Genomic DNA, 15,000 nt, shown 5'->3' on the forward strand with positions numbered 1-15,000 from the left:
GTTTTTTTTTTGCCTTTTATGGAAATTAGTGAAGGCATCGCATCAAAGGTGCGCACCTCGCTGCCCACCTTGGTGTGCTCCGAGGTGCCCACCACGGTGCGCAACGCCGGTGCGAACCCGGGAGCGCCCCGATGTGTGCTCCAAGGTGCGGCGTGCACGAAGTCGGACCCCGGTTTGCCCCGGGTGCGCACCTCGCGTGCACCTTGGTGCGCACACCTTGGCTGGGTTGCGCGGCCTGGTGGGCACCATGGTGCGCACCAAGGAGCGCTCCGAAGTGTGCTCCAAGGTGCGGCGTGCACGAAGTCGGAGCCCGGTTTGCCCCGGGTACGCACCTCGCGTGCACCTTCGCCGGGGTGGGCACCTCGGCTGGGTTGCGCGCCCTGGTGCGCACCAAGGAGCGCTCCGAAGTGTGCTCCAAGGTGCGGCGTGCACGAAGTCGGAGCCCGGTTTGCCCCGGGTGCGCACCTTCGCCGCGGTGCGCACCATGGCGTGCACGAAGTCGGAGCCCGGTTTGCCCCGGGTGCGCACCTCGCGTGCACCTTCGGCGGGGTTGCGCGCCCTGGTGGGCACCATGGTGCGCACCAAGGAGCGCTCCGAAGTGTGCTCCAAGGTGCGGCGTGCACGAAGTCGGAGCCCGGTTTGCCCCGGGTGCGCACCTCGCGTGCACCTTCGGCGGGGTTGCGCGCCCTGGTGGGCACCATGGTGCGCACCAAGGAGCGCTCCGAAGTGTGCTCCAAGGTGCGGCGTGCACGAAGTCGGAGCCCGGTTTGCCCCGGGTGCGCACCTCGCGTGCACCTTCGCCGCGGTGGGCACCATGGCGTGCACGAAGTCGGAGCCCGGTTTGCCCCGGGTGCGCACCTCGCGTGCACCTTCGCCGGGGTGGGCACCTCGGCTGGGTTGCGCGCCCTGGTGCGCACCAAGGAGCGCTCCGAAGTGTGCTCCAAGGTGCGGCGTGCACGAAGTCGGAGCCCGGTTTGCCCCGGGTGCGCACCTCGCGTGCACCTTCGCCAGGGTGGGCACCTCGGTGCGCACACCTTCTCAATGTTTTCTTGCCTTTTCTGGAAATTGGTGAAGGCAGCGCATCAAAGGTGCGCACCTCGGTGTGCTCCGAGGTGCGAACCCGAGAGCGCTCCGAGGTGCCCACGAAGTCGAAAGTCGGGTTAATTGCATTGTTTTCCCCGGGTGCGCTCCGAGGTGCGCAACATCGGCGCGCACCAAGGAGGGCTCCGAAGTGTGCTCCAAGGTGCGCACGATGGCGTGCACCTCTGGTGCGCACGATTCGGAGCTCGGTTTGACCGGGGTGCGCACACCTTGGCTGGGTTGCGCACCTTTTGTGCGCTCCAAGGTGCGCACGAAGTCGGAGCTCGGTTTGCCCCGGGTGCGCACCTTCGCCAGGGTGCGCACCTTGATGCGCACGCCTTGGCTGGGCTGCGCACCTTGGTGGGCGCCATGGTGCGCACCTTTCGTGCGCTCCAAGGTGCGCACGAAGTCGGAGCTCGGTTTGCCCCGGGTGCGCACCTTGGTGGGCGCCATGGTGCACTCCGAGGTGCCCAAGATTGGTGCGCACCAAGGAGCGCTCCGAAGTGCGCTCCAAGGTGCGCGCGAAGTCGAAAGTTGGGTTAATTGTCCGGTTTGCCTCGGGTGCGCACCTTGCGTGCACCTTCGCCAGGGTGGGCGCCTTGGTGCGCACACCTTGGCTGGGCTGCGCACACCTTGGCACCCGCGTTTCCTTCATTTTAAATTTTTTTTTTTTACAATCTCTCAAGTGGGAAATTCTATAATCTCAACTTTTTTTGCCTTTTCAGGAAACTTTTGAATGGAGCGCATCATTGGTGCGCTCCGAAGTGTGCTCCAAAGCTCTCTCCAGCTGCGTGCACCTGCCCCGGCCGCGCACCCGGCCCCGCCCAGCTTCGCTCACCTGTCCCGGGCGTCTGGTGCGGAACCTTAGAGTAAGAAACATCACCGTGCACCTTGGCCAACGTGCGCGACTCGACCGAGCGCGCACTGGCCGAGGTGCACACCGATTTCACCTGGGTGCGCGCGCAGCACCTCGGGCGCACCGGGGTGCGCGCACAACGCCCGGGTTGCACCGTGGCCTGTGTGCTCGGGGCGCCTCGGGTGCGCGCTCGGTGTCGCCCCCCGCGCGCGCGGTAGTGCGGGCAGCGCACCCCGGCCCGGCCCGGCCCCGACGAGAACGCAAACGGGCAAAAGGTTTATTCAAATAGCATTGCGACGCCCGGCGAAAAACTAAAAAAGGGTGCAACACCGGGACTTCCCGGGAGGTCACCCATCCCAGTACTACTCCGGCCCAAGCGCGCTTAACTGCGGAGTTCTGATGGGATCCGGTGCACTAATGCTGGTATGATCGCACCCGTTATGAGCTTGTCGCAGTGTGTACTTAGCAAACCGCGACCCACGTGCGAATCCACCCCGGCCACCCACCCCCGTCGAGGTGCACACCCTCCCTCGCGAAGTGCGCCCCGTTCGCCAAGTGTGAGCCCTGCCCGGGTGCGCGCACCTTGCTAGGGCGTCGGGTGTGCACCCGGCCCGGCCTACGTGCGTGCACCTGGAGGGGGCGTCGTGTGCGTGCAGTGTCCCGTCTGCAACGCGGTGCCCACACACCACCTCGGGCGCAACGACCTGCGCTCACATGTGGGCCGAGTGCACCTTGGTGCATGTTCGGGGCGCCTCGGGTGCACGCTCGATCTTGCCCCGGTGCACCAAGGCGCTCGGTTTGCCCCGGGTGCGCACTTGGTGCAAGGTGGGCACCCAAAATAGGGATCAAGCACCAAAACACAAGTTTCGGGATGCAAAATGGGACCCAAGGACCACAAATGCGTTCCAAGACCCATGATGGGTCCACGAGAACAAAAATGTGTTCCGAGACTTAATAAACAAATATTGGGTTTTAGGAGAAGAAACATGCTCTGATGCCCAAAACGAGAATCGACCCCGAAAAGGCCACAGGCCAAAAGTGGGATGCGAGACAAAAAAAAATGGGACCCGAGGACCAAAATTGGGTTCCCAGGTCGAAGACAGGGCAACCGGACAAGAAACGACCTCTAAGGCTCGAAATGAGTCCCGACGACTAAAACTTGACAAGAAGCACCCATCAGGCACCCAACTCGACACCCATGGGATGCCGACCCACCCGGGCTTCCACCTAGCACACCTTGGCACCCACCCACCCTCGCACCCAACCTCGCACCCAACTTAGCACCTTTGAACCCACATTGGCACTCACCCTGACCCTGGCACCTTGGAACCCACATTGGCACTCACCTTGACCCTGGCACCCACCTTTGCACTCACCTTGGGACCCACCCTGGCTCCCACCTCGGCACCCACCCAGACACCCACCTTGGTTCCTTGGCACCCACCTTGGATCCTTGGCACCCACCCCGACACCCACCTTGGCACGCAACTTGGCTACTTGCCACCCACCTTGGCTCCTTGACGCCCACCCCGACAACCACCCCGTGACCTACCCTGGCTAGGGTTGGTGCACACCCACCCTGGTGCCCACCTTGGCACCCACCCTATGACCCACCTTGGCACGCACCTTAGTACCCACCCCGTTACCCACCCTAGGACCCACCCCGTGACCCACCTTGGCCAGGGTGGGTGCACCCACCCTGGTGCCCACCTTGGCACCCACCCATCCTAGCACCCAGCCTGTGACCGGGCTTGGAACCCAACCTTGCACCCGCACCCGTCTTGGCCAGTGTGGGTGCGCACCCATCCTGGCACCCACGTTGTGACACACCCTTTAACCCACGCACCCTAGCACCCACGTTGGCACCCACCTTGGAACCCAACCTAGCAACTTGGCACCCACCCCGTGACCCACCTTGGCATCCACCATAGCAGTCGCCGACTTGGCACCCACCTCGGCACCCACCTTGACACTTGTGGACCCACCTTGCCACTCACCCTAGCATCGACCCATCCTAGCACCCACCCTGGCACCTTTGCACCCTAGCACTCACCCATCCTAGCACCTAACCTGTGACCCACCTTGACACTCACCCTCGCACCCACCTTGGAACCCAACCTAGCACCCACCCACCCTGACACCAACCCTAGCACCTACCCACCCTTGCACCCACCCTGTGACCCATCTTGGCACCCACCCATCCTACCACTCAACCTATCACCCACCTTCTCACCCACCTTGGCATCCACCTTAGCACCCACCCACACTGGCACCTTGGCACCCACCTCGGGCAAGGTGGGTGCACACCCACCCTGGCACCCAATTTAGAACCCACCGAGCATGTTACCCACCTTGGCACCCACATTGCAGCCCACCCTAGTACCCACCCTATGACCCACATTGGCATCCACACCCTAGCACCCAGGCACCTCGACACCCGCCTTGACACCCACCCTAGCACTGAACCTGTGACCCACCTTGGAACTCACCCTAGAACCCACCCACCCTGTGAACCACCTTGGCATCCACCTTAGCACCCACCCACCTTGGCACCCACTCTAGCACTCACCCATCCTAACACCCAACTTGTTACCCACCTTGGCACCCGCCCTCGCGTCCACCTTGAAACCCACCCTAGCACCCACCCACGCAGGAGCCCACCTTGGCACCCAACCTAACACCCACGCATCCTGGCACCCAACTTGTGACCCACCTTGGAACCCACCCTAGTACCCACCTTTGAACCCACTATATCACCAACCCACCTTGGCACCCACCCTATGACCCTCTTTGGAATCCACCCTAGCACGCACCCACCCTGGCACCCACCATGGAGCGCACCCTAGCACCCACCCACCTCGGCACGCACCTCAACACCCACCTTGGTGTGCGCACTGCGCCAACCTCTCAAAGACCCTATGTGGTGCGCTCCAAAGTGTACACCTTTGGTGCGCTCCAAGGTGCGCACCTTTGGTGCACACCGAGGTGCACACCAAAGTGTGCACCGAGGTGAGCACCAAAGTGCACTCCAGGGTGCACACCAAGGCGTGCACCTTTGGTGCGGTCAATGCAAACGAATTCGGAAGTTGGGGTCGATGTCCTAATCGCTGCTGCAGACTACACGTATGAGAATCGGACAAATAGCTTTATATAGGGGAGGTGTTGCGTTTGATGGGTCGACTCCCCTGGTTGTGTGCACTGCACCAACTTCAAAGACCCTGTCTTGTTTAAGAAGTCAAAAGTTGGGGTGGATGTCCTAATCATTGCTGCAGTCTACGCATGTATGAGAATCAGACAAATAGCTTATATAGGGGAGGTGTTGCATTCGGTGGGTTGACTCCCCTGGTTGTGCGCACTGCGCCAACCTCAAAGACCCCGCATAGCAGAAGAAGTCGGAAGTCGGATTTTGGTGAGCACCAAGGCGTGCACCTTTGGTGCGGTCAACGCAGACGAATTCAGAAGTTGGGGTGGATGTCCTAATCGTTGTTGCAGGCTACACATGTATGAGAATCAGACAAATAGCTTATATAGGGGAGGTGTTGGGTTTGATGGGTCAACTCCCTTGGTTGTGCGCATTACGCCAACCTCAAAGACCTTGTTTTCGTTAAGAAGTCAAAAGTTGGGGTCAATGTCCTAATGGCTCCTGCAGGCTACACATGTATGAGAATCGGACAAATAGCTTATATAGGGGAGGTGTTGGGTTTGATGGGTCGACTCCCCTGGTTGTGCGCATTACGTCAACCTCAAAGACCTTGTTTTCGTTAAGAAGTCAAAAGTTGGGGTCGATGTCCTAATTGCTCCTGTAGACTACACATGTATGAGAATCAGACAAATAGCTTATATAGGGGAGGTGTTGGGTTTGATGGGTTGACTCCCCTAGTTGTTCGCATTACACCAACCTCAAAGACCTTGTTTTCGTTTAGAAGCCGAAAGTTGGGGTCGATGTCCTAATTGCTCCTGCAGGCTACGCATGTATGAGAATCAGACAAATAGCTTATATAGGGGAGGTGTTGGGTTTGATGGGTCGACTCCCCTGGTTGTGCGCATTGCGCCAACCTCAAAGACCCTGCATTGCGGATGAAGTCGAAAGTCAGAGTTTGGTGTGCTACAAGGTGTGGTCGAAGGTGCTCACCTAGGTGTGCACCTTTGGAGCACAGGAAAAGTGCCCTCCAAAAGTGCGCACCTTTGGAGTGCACAAAAGTGCCCTCCAAAAGTGCGCACCTTTGGAGCGCAGAAAAGTGCCCTCCAAAAAGTGCCCTCCAAAAGTGCGCACCTTTGGAGCGCAGAAAAGTGCCCTCCAAAAGTGCGCACCTTTGGAGCGCAGAAAAGTGCCCTCCAAAAAGTGCCCTCCAAAAGTGCGCACCTTTGGAGCGCAGAAAAGTGCCCTCCAAAAGTGCGCACCTTTGGAGCGCAGAAAAGTGCCCTCCAAAAAGTGCCCTCCAAAAGTGCGCACCTTTGGAGCGCAGAAAAGTGCCCTCCAAAAAGTGCCCTCCAAAAGTGCGCACCTTTGGAGCGCAGAAAAGTGCCCTCCAAAAAGTGCCCTCCAAAAGTGCGCACCTTTGGAGCGCAGAAAAGTGCCCTCCAAAAAGTGCCCTCCAAAAGTGCGCACCTTTGGAGCGCAGAAAAGTGCCCTCCAAAAAGTGCCCTCCAAAAGTGCGCACCTTTGGAGCGCAGAAAAGTGCCCTCCAAAAGTGCGCACCTTTGGAGCGCACAAAAGTGCCCTCCAAAAGTGCGCACTTTTGGTGCGCACCAAGGCGCTGGTTCGGTCGTTGCAGGCGAGTTCGGAAGTTGGGGTCGATGTCCTGAGCGGAGGTGCAAACTACACAGGTGTCGGAATCGGACAAATAGCTTATATAGGGGAGGTGTATGCTTCGATGGGTCGACTCCCCAGGTTGAGCGCACCGCGCCAACCTCAAAGACCCTACGGTATGGATGAAGTCGGAAGTTGGGTCCGATGACCAATTCGATTAGTAGGTATGCTCATGAGGTCGGAATTTGGGTCCGATGACCTGCCATGTGCAGGAAGGCGAATGTTGACACTGTGCGTTGCAAGGTGCACACCAAGGCGCTGGTGCGGTCTTTTTAGTCGAGTTCGGAAGTTGGGGTCGATGTCCTGATCGGAGGTGCAAGCTACACAGGTGTGGGAATCGGACAAATAGCTTATATAGGGGAGGTGTATGCTTCGTTGGGTCGACTCCCCGGGTTGAGCGCACCGCGCCAACCTCAAAGACCCTACGGTATGGATGAAGTCGGAAGTTGGGTCCGATGACCGATTCGATATGTAGGCATACTCGCGAGGTCGGAATTTGGGTCCGATGACCTGCCACGTGCAGGAAGGCGAATGTTGGCACTGTGCGTTGCAAGGTGCGCACCAAGGCGCTGGTTCGGTCGTTGGAGGCGAGTTCGGAAGTTGGGGTCGATGTCTTGATCGGAGGTGCAAACTACACAGGTGTGGGAATCGGACAAATAGCTTATATAGGGGAGGTGTATGCTTCGTTGGGTCGACTCCCCGGGTTGAGCGCACCGCGCCAACCTCAAAGACCCTACGGTATGGATGAAGTCGGAAGTTGGGTCCGATGACCGATTCGATATGTAGGCATACTCGCGAGGTCGGAATTTGGGTCCGATGACCTGCCATGTGCAGGAAGGCGAATGTTGGGACTGTGCGTCGCAAGGTGCGCACCAAGGCGCTGGTGCCGTCGTTGCAGTCGAGTTCGGAAGTTGGGGTCGATGTCCTGGTCAGAGGTGCAAACTACACAGGTGTGGGAATCGGACAAATAGCTTATATAGGGGAGGTGTATGCTTCGATGGGTCGACTCCCTGGGTTGAGCGCACCGCGCCAACCTCAAAGACCCTACAGTATGGATGAAGTCGGAAGTTGGGTCCGATGACCGATTCGATACGTAGGCATATTGGCGAGGTCTGAATTTGTGTCCGATGACCTGCCATGCGCAGGAAGGCGGAATTTGGGTCCGATGACCGAGTTGATGGCGTGCCATGCGCAGAAAGGCGGAATTTGGGTCCGATGACCGAGTTGATGTTGATGGCCCGCCATGCACAGGAAGGCGGAATTTGGGTCCGATGACCGATTTGAAGGCGTGCCATACGCAAAAAGGCGGAGTTTGGGTCCGATGACCGAGTTGATATTGATGGCCCGCCATGCGCAGGAAGGCGGAATTTGGGTCCGATGACCTGACATACGCATGGAGTCCGACTCGGGGGCCGATGTTCGATTCGATGACTTGCATTGTGGGTAAAGTCGGAAGTTGTGGTCTTTGACCCGATTCGATGACCAGACTTCGGCTGCTTGAGAATCGGACAAATAACTTATATAGGGGAGGTAGTGTTCTCGAGCATCCTCCCCCCGTGCCCGTTTATGTCGATTGATGCTGGTGCTCGACTGGTTGGAGCGCTCGGATGCAAAAATCTTGCACCAGGATTTATCGATTGTGATGGACACGGCAAGTCTCCTGATTGCTATGCAGGAGCTCATCGTGAATCTCTATGCGGCCTTGGTATGGACTCGACCTGCGGAATGGTTCGGCAATGGTAGTCGCTCCAACACGTCCTTGCAATGGCCACAGAGGTGATTCGACTAGAGCTCCAGTCTAGCTTTTGGGTTGCTTGGCGGACTGGTATAGCCGCGATCGAGTTCCGGCCATGAACGTTTTAGATAGCTCTTGGGCTTTCTGGGACGGAAGTCGGAAGTTTGGGCTGTTGTCCGATTTGATGACCATTCTTCGGATGTGTGAGAATCGGACAAATAACTTATATAGGGGACTGTGTTGTCTCACGCAGCCCCCTCCGTGCCCCTCTATCTCGACCGATGTTGGTGCTTGAAAGGGTTGGGATCGCTCGGATTTATAAACGTGCACCACCATTTGTCGAGTGTGAGGGACGCGGCAGGTCTCCTAAATGCTATGCGGGCGCTCTCTGAGAATCTCTATCCGGCCTCGACACAGACTAGTCTTGCTGAATGGTTTGGCACTGGTAGTCGATCCAACACGTCGTTGTTGTGGCCGCCTAGGCGATTCGATTCGAGCCCCCGTCTAGCTTTTGGGTTGCTTGGCGGATTTTGCCCTATCCGCAAGTGAGCTCGGTCCCTAAACGTTCGAGAAACCCGATTGCTATGCGCCGACTCTCTTTCTTGCGAGCCTCCATCTAGCTTTTGGGTCTCTACGGAACGGAAGTCGGAATCTGGGACCGTTGTTTGATTCGACGAGGCAGACTACGGTTGTGCGAGAATCGGACAAATAACTTATATAGGGGAGGTGTTGACTGGAGCATTCTCCCCCGTGCCCCTCTAACTCGACCAATGCTGGCGCTCGAACGGTGGTAGCGCTCGGATTTTCATTGAGCGCCAGCATTGGTCGATTTAGAGGGGCATGCGAGATTCCCGAATGCTATGCGAGGGCTCTAACGGAAATGTCTATTGGTTTCGGTATGGATGCAATTGCGAGTGGTTCGGCAAAGGTAGTCGTTCCGATGCGTCCATGTCGTGGCCAAATCGATAATTCGATTTGAGCCCTCGTATAGCATTTGGGTCTCTCGATGTGATTCCGCATTCCAGTCCCTTTGGGCACTGCTTGAGCCGCATCCCAGGGGGTTCCCTTCCCAATAATCTGCCTCGCAACCCGATTGCTATGCGGTGAGGCTCCTCGGCCGCCTCGGAACTATCTGTGTATCAGACGCATCGCGGGATAAGGGGTTGGCAACGGTAGTCGCCCCAAGCGCGTCCGATGCTTGGACCATTCCGAGGCGGCCCTGAAGCCTCTTCCGTCTAGCCGTTGGGTCCTTCTCGCCGCATCCCTCGCCTCGCACCCCGATTGCTATGCGGTGAGGCTCCTCGGCCGCCTCGGAACTATCTGTGTATCGGACGCGTCGCGGGATAAGGGGTTGTCACTGGTAGTCGCCCCAAGCGCGTCCGATGCTTGGACCATTCCGAGGCGGCCCTGAAGCCTCTTCCGTCTAGCCGTTGGGTCCTTCTCGCCGCATCCCTCGCCTCGCACCCCGATTGCTATGCGGTGAGGCTCCTCGGCCGCCTCGGAACTATCTGTGTATCGGACGCGTCGCGGGATAAGGGGTTGTCATTGGTAGTCGCCCCAAGCGCGTCCGATGCTTGGACCATTCCGAGGCGGCCCTGAAGCCTCTTCCGTCTAGCCGTTGGGTCCTTCTCGCCGCATCCCTCGCCTCGCACCCCGATTGCTATGCGGTGAGGCTCCTCGGCCGCCTCGGAACTATCTGTGTATCGGACGCGTCGCGGGATAAGGGGTTGTCACTGGTAGTCGCCCCAAGCGCGTCCGATGCTTGGACCATTCCGAGGCGGCCCTGAAGCCTCTTCCGTCTAGCCGTTGGGTCCTTCTCGCCGCATCCCTCGCCTCGCACCCCGATTGCTATGCGGTGAGGCTCCTCGGCCGCCTCGGAACTATCTGTGTATCGGACGCGTCGCGGGATAAGGGGTTGTCACTGGTAGTCGCCCCAAGCGCGGTCGATGCTTGGACCATTCCGAGGCGGCCCTGAAGCCTCTTCCGTCTAGCCGTTGGGTCCTTCTCGCCGCATCCCTCGCCTCGCACCCCGATTGCTATGCGGTGAGGCTCCTCGGCCGCCTTGGAACTATCTGTGTATCGGACGCGTCGCGGGATAAGGGGTTGTCACTGGTAGTCGCCCCAAGCGCGTCCGATGCTTAGACCATTCCGAGGCGGACCCGAAGCCTCTTCCGTCTAGCCGTTGGGTCCTTCTCGCCGCATCCTTCGCCTCGCACCCCGATTGCTATGCGGTGAGGCTCCTCGGCCGCCTCGGAACTATCTGTGTATCGGACGCGTCGCGAGATAAGGGGTTGTCACTGGTAGTCGCCCCAAGCGCGTCCGATGCTTGGACCATTCCGAGGCGGACCCGAAGCCTCTTCCGTCTAGCCGTTGGGTCCTTCTCGCCGCATCCCTCGCCTCGCACCCCGATTGCTATGCGGTGAGGCTCCTCGGCCGCCTTGGAACTATCTGTGTATCGGACGCGTCGCGGGATAAGGGGTTGTCACTGGTAGTCGCCCCAAGCGCGTCCGATGCTTGGACCATTCCGAGGCGGACCCGAAGCCTCTTCCGTCTAGCCGTTGGGTCCTTCTCGCCGCATCCCTCGCCTCGCACCCCGATTGCTATGCGGTGAGGCTCCTCGGCCGCCTTGGAACTATCTGTGTATCGGACGCGTCGCGGGATAAGGGGTTGTCACTGGTAGTCGCCCCAAGCGCGTCCGATGCTTGGACCATTCCGAGGCGGACCCGAAGCCTCTTCCGTCTAGCCGTTGGGTCCTTCTCGCCGCATCCCTCGCCTCGCACCCCGATTGCTATGCGGTGAGGCTCCTCGGCCGCCTTGGAACTATCTGTGTATCGGACGCGTCGCGGGATAAGGGGTTGTCACTGGTAGTCGCCCCAAGCGCGTCCGATGCTTGGACCATTCCGAGGCGGCCCCGAAGCCTCTTCCGTGTAGCCGTTGGGTCCTTCTCGCCGCATCCCTCGCCTCGCACCCCGATTGCTATGCGGTGAGGCTCCTCGGCCGCCTTGGAACTATCTGTGTATCGGACGCGTCGCGGGATAAGGGGTTGTCACTGGTAGTCGCCCCAAGCGCGTCCGATGCTTGGACCATTCCGAGGCGGCCCCGAAGCCTCTTCCGTGTAGCCGTTGGGTCCTTCTCGCCGCATCCCTCGCCTCGCACCCCGATTGCTATGCGGTGAGGCTCCTCGGCCGCCTTGGAACTATCTGTGTATCGGACGCGTCGCGGGATAAGGGGTTGTCACTGGTAGTCGCCCCAAGCGCGTCCGATGCTTGGACCATTCCGAGGCGGACCTGAAGCCTCTTCCCTCTAGCCGTTGGGGCTTTCTCGCCGCATCCCTCGCCTCGCACCCTGATTGCTATGCTGTGAGGCTCCTCGGCCGCCTTGGAACTATCTGTGTATCGGACGCATCGCGGGATAAGGGGTTGGCAGTGGTAGTCGCCCCAAGCGCATCCGATGCTTGGACCATTCCGAGGCGGCCCTGCAGCCTCTTCCGTCTAGCCGTTGGGGCCATCTCGCCGCATCCCCCACCTCGCACCACGATTGCTATGCGGTGAGGCTCCTTGGCCGCCTCGGAACTATCTGTGTATCGGACGCATCGCGGGATAAGGGGTTGTCACTGGTAGTCGCCCCAAGCGCGTCCGATGCTTGGACTATTCCGAGGCGGCCCTGCAGCCTCTTCCGTCTAGCCGTTGGGGCCATCTCGCTGCATCCCCCACCTCCTCGGCCGCCTCGGAACTATCTGTGTATCGGACGCATCGCGGGATAAGGGGTTGGCAGTGGTAGTCGCCCCAAGCGCGTCCGATGCTTGGACTATTCCGAGGCAGCCCTGCAGCCTCTTCCGTCTAGCCTTTGGGGCCATCTCGCCGCATCCCTCGCCTCGCACCCCGATTGCTATGCGGTGAGGCTCCTCGGCCGCCTGGGAACTATCTTCGTATCGGACGCATCGCGGGATAAGGGGTTGTCACTGGTAGTCGCCCCAAGCGCGTCCGATGCTTGGACTATTCCGAGGCGGCCCTGTGGCCTCTTCCGTCTAGCCGTTGGGGCCATCTCGCCGCATCCCCCACCTCGCACCCCGATTGCTATGCGGTGAGGCTCTTCGGCCGCCTTGGAACTATCTTCGTATCGGACGCATTGCGGGATAAGGGGTTGTCACTGGTAGTGGCCCCAAGCGCGTCCGATGCTTGGACTATTCCGAGGCGGCCCTGCAGCCTCTTCCGTCTAGCCGTTGGGGCCATCTCGCCGCATCCCCCACCTCGCACCCCGATTGCTATGCGGTGAGGCTCCTCGGCCGCCTTGGAACTATCTTCGTATCGGACGCATCGCGGGATAAGGGGTTGTCACTGGTAGTCGCCCCAAGCGCGTCCGATGCTTGGACTATTCCGACGCGGCCCTGTGGCCTCTTCCGTCTAGCCGTTGGGGCCATCTCGCCGCATCCCCCACCTCGCACCCCGATTGCTATGCGGTGAGGCTCCTCGGCCGCCTTGGAACCATCTTCGTATCGGACGCATCGCGGGATAGGGGGCTGTCACTGGTAGTCGCCCCAAGCGTGTCCGATGCTTGGACCATTCCTAGGCGGCCCTGAAGCCTCTTCCGTCTAGCCGTTGGGGCCTTCCCGCCCCATCCCTCGCCTCGCACCCCCGATTGCTATGCGGTGAGGCTCCTCGGCCGCCTTGGAACCATCTGTGTATCGGACGCATCGCGGGATAAGGGGTTGGCACTGGCAGTCGCCCCAAGCGCGTCCGATGCTTGGACCATTCCGAGGTGGCCCTGAAGCCTCTTCCGTCTAGCCGTTGGGGCCTTCCCGCCCCATCCCTCGCCTCGCACCCCGATTGATATGCGGTGAGGCTCCTCGGCCGCCTTGGAACTATCTGTGTATCGGACGCATCGCGGGATAAGGGGTTGGCACTGGTAGTCGTCCCAATCGCATCCGATGCTTGGACCATTCCGAGGCGGCCCTGCAGCCTCTTCCGTTTAGCCGTCGGGGCCTTCCCGCCGCATCCCTCGCCTCGCATCCCGATTCCTATGCGGTGAGTCTTCTCGGCCGCCGCGGAACTATACCTGTTATTGCTACTGCATCCTTCGGCTGGTAACCTCCTCTGCCGCCTTGGAACGTTCTCTTTGTCGGACGCGTCGCGGGATAAGGGGTTGGCACTGGTAGTCGCCCCAAGCGCGCCCGATGCATAGACCGCTCCGAGTCGACCTTGCTTTCAGCCTCTCACATGCATAGACCTCTCTGAGTCGACCCTGCAGCCTCTCACGTTTAGCCTTTGGAATCTCGCCTCACAACATGATTGCTATCCTTGATGCATCCCTTGCCTCGAGCCCTGATTGCTTTCTTGGCTGCATCCCTCCTCTCCTCACAGCCCGGTTGTCATCACTGCTTCATCCGTCGCTTCATGCATTCTGGCTGCTGGGCCCTTCCCACCGCACACCTCGATTGCTATCTCTTCTGCATCACACACCCCGATTGCTATCTCTGCTACATCCCTCGGCTCTCACTTCTGCATCCTTCGCCTCACACCTCGATTGCTATCAATGCTGCATCCGTAACCTCACACCCCGATTGCTATGCGGGGAGGCTCCTTGGCCGCCTTGGAAATTTCTGTGTGTCGGACGCACCGCGGGATAAGGGGTTGGCACTGGTAGTCGCCCCAAGTGCGCCCGATTCTTAGACCGCTTCGAGGTGACCTCGTAGCCTCTTTCGTCCAGGCTTCCTGCCTTCAACGCCCTTTTTACACCTCGATTGCTATGCGCGGGCTCGTTGGCGTCTATCACCTCTCTGCGAAGAGTGGCACGATGATTGTTGGGGTAAATCGTAGCAGTCCGATCTCTGGCCTTGGGCCATTGTGAGGGCTGATCGATTTCCTGTGCGCATCTCGTGTTCGCCCAGTAACAGACTCGACGACTTGTAATCGGTCTTGTTCCCGATTGTTCCTGGAGGTAGTCTTCGGAACTCTTGGATTTGACCTGTCACTCGAACTGTCCTCTTCCGAGGATGCTTGTGTGTGTGTGCTTGTGCCATTTCCTTGGCGGTATTAACGAGATATTAAAGAGCGGAGTGAGCGCCTCGCCCAGCTATGTTTGGGGCTCTCACTCCCTTACCCGGTGTGCGACCGCTTTGCACGTAGGTTGCGGAGCATCGCGACTCTTTCGATGTTTGGCGGTTGTCTTCCGGTGATGCGTTGGTCCCGAAGTGCACGTTACTAGCATTTCTGCCATTGTTCTCGATCTTTGGCACGTTCCTTCGTTGCAATTGGATATATATCTCCGTTTATACGCGCAGGCTTCTCCCGCCTATTCAGCGCTGTCCCACTCTCAGCACTCTCGTGGTCTCCTTGGCTTCTCTCTCCCGTGAGCGAGCTCTCTTCTCGAGTCTTTTCCATGTCCCATGGAGGTTGCCTTGCGAAATTCGGGCACACAAACGTGACCGGATAAGAGCGGAATTGCCTATGAGGAGAAGCTCACCTTAGGGAGCAGCAATGCCGAGTGTTTCGACAGAGGGTAGAGGGGGCGTTGTTTGGG

General features: G+C 59.4%; 1 non-coding gene across 1 annotated transcript; it reads right to left on the reverse strand.

Annotated features, from left to right (window-relative positions):
* Nucleotides 1–2,254: 2,254 nt before the first annotated feature.
* LOC131866302 (5S ribosomal RNA) lies at nt 2,255–2,373 on the reverse strand. Its single transcript, XR_009364922.1, has one exon. It is a non-coding gene; the product is annotated as a 5S ribosomal RNA (ribosomal RNA).
* Between the last annotated feature and the right edge of the window lie 12,627 nt (nt 2,374–15,000).

This window comes from Cryptomeria japonica, unplaced genomic scaffold, assembly GCF_030272615.1.
Source record: "Cryptomeria japonica unplaced genomic scaffold, Sugi_1.0 HiC_scaffold_140, whole genome shotgun sequence".
Lineage (NCBI taxonomy): Eukaryota > Viridiplantae > Streptophyta > Pinopsida > Cupressales > Cupressaceae > Cryptomeria > Cryptomeria japonica.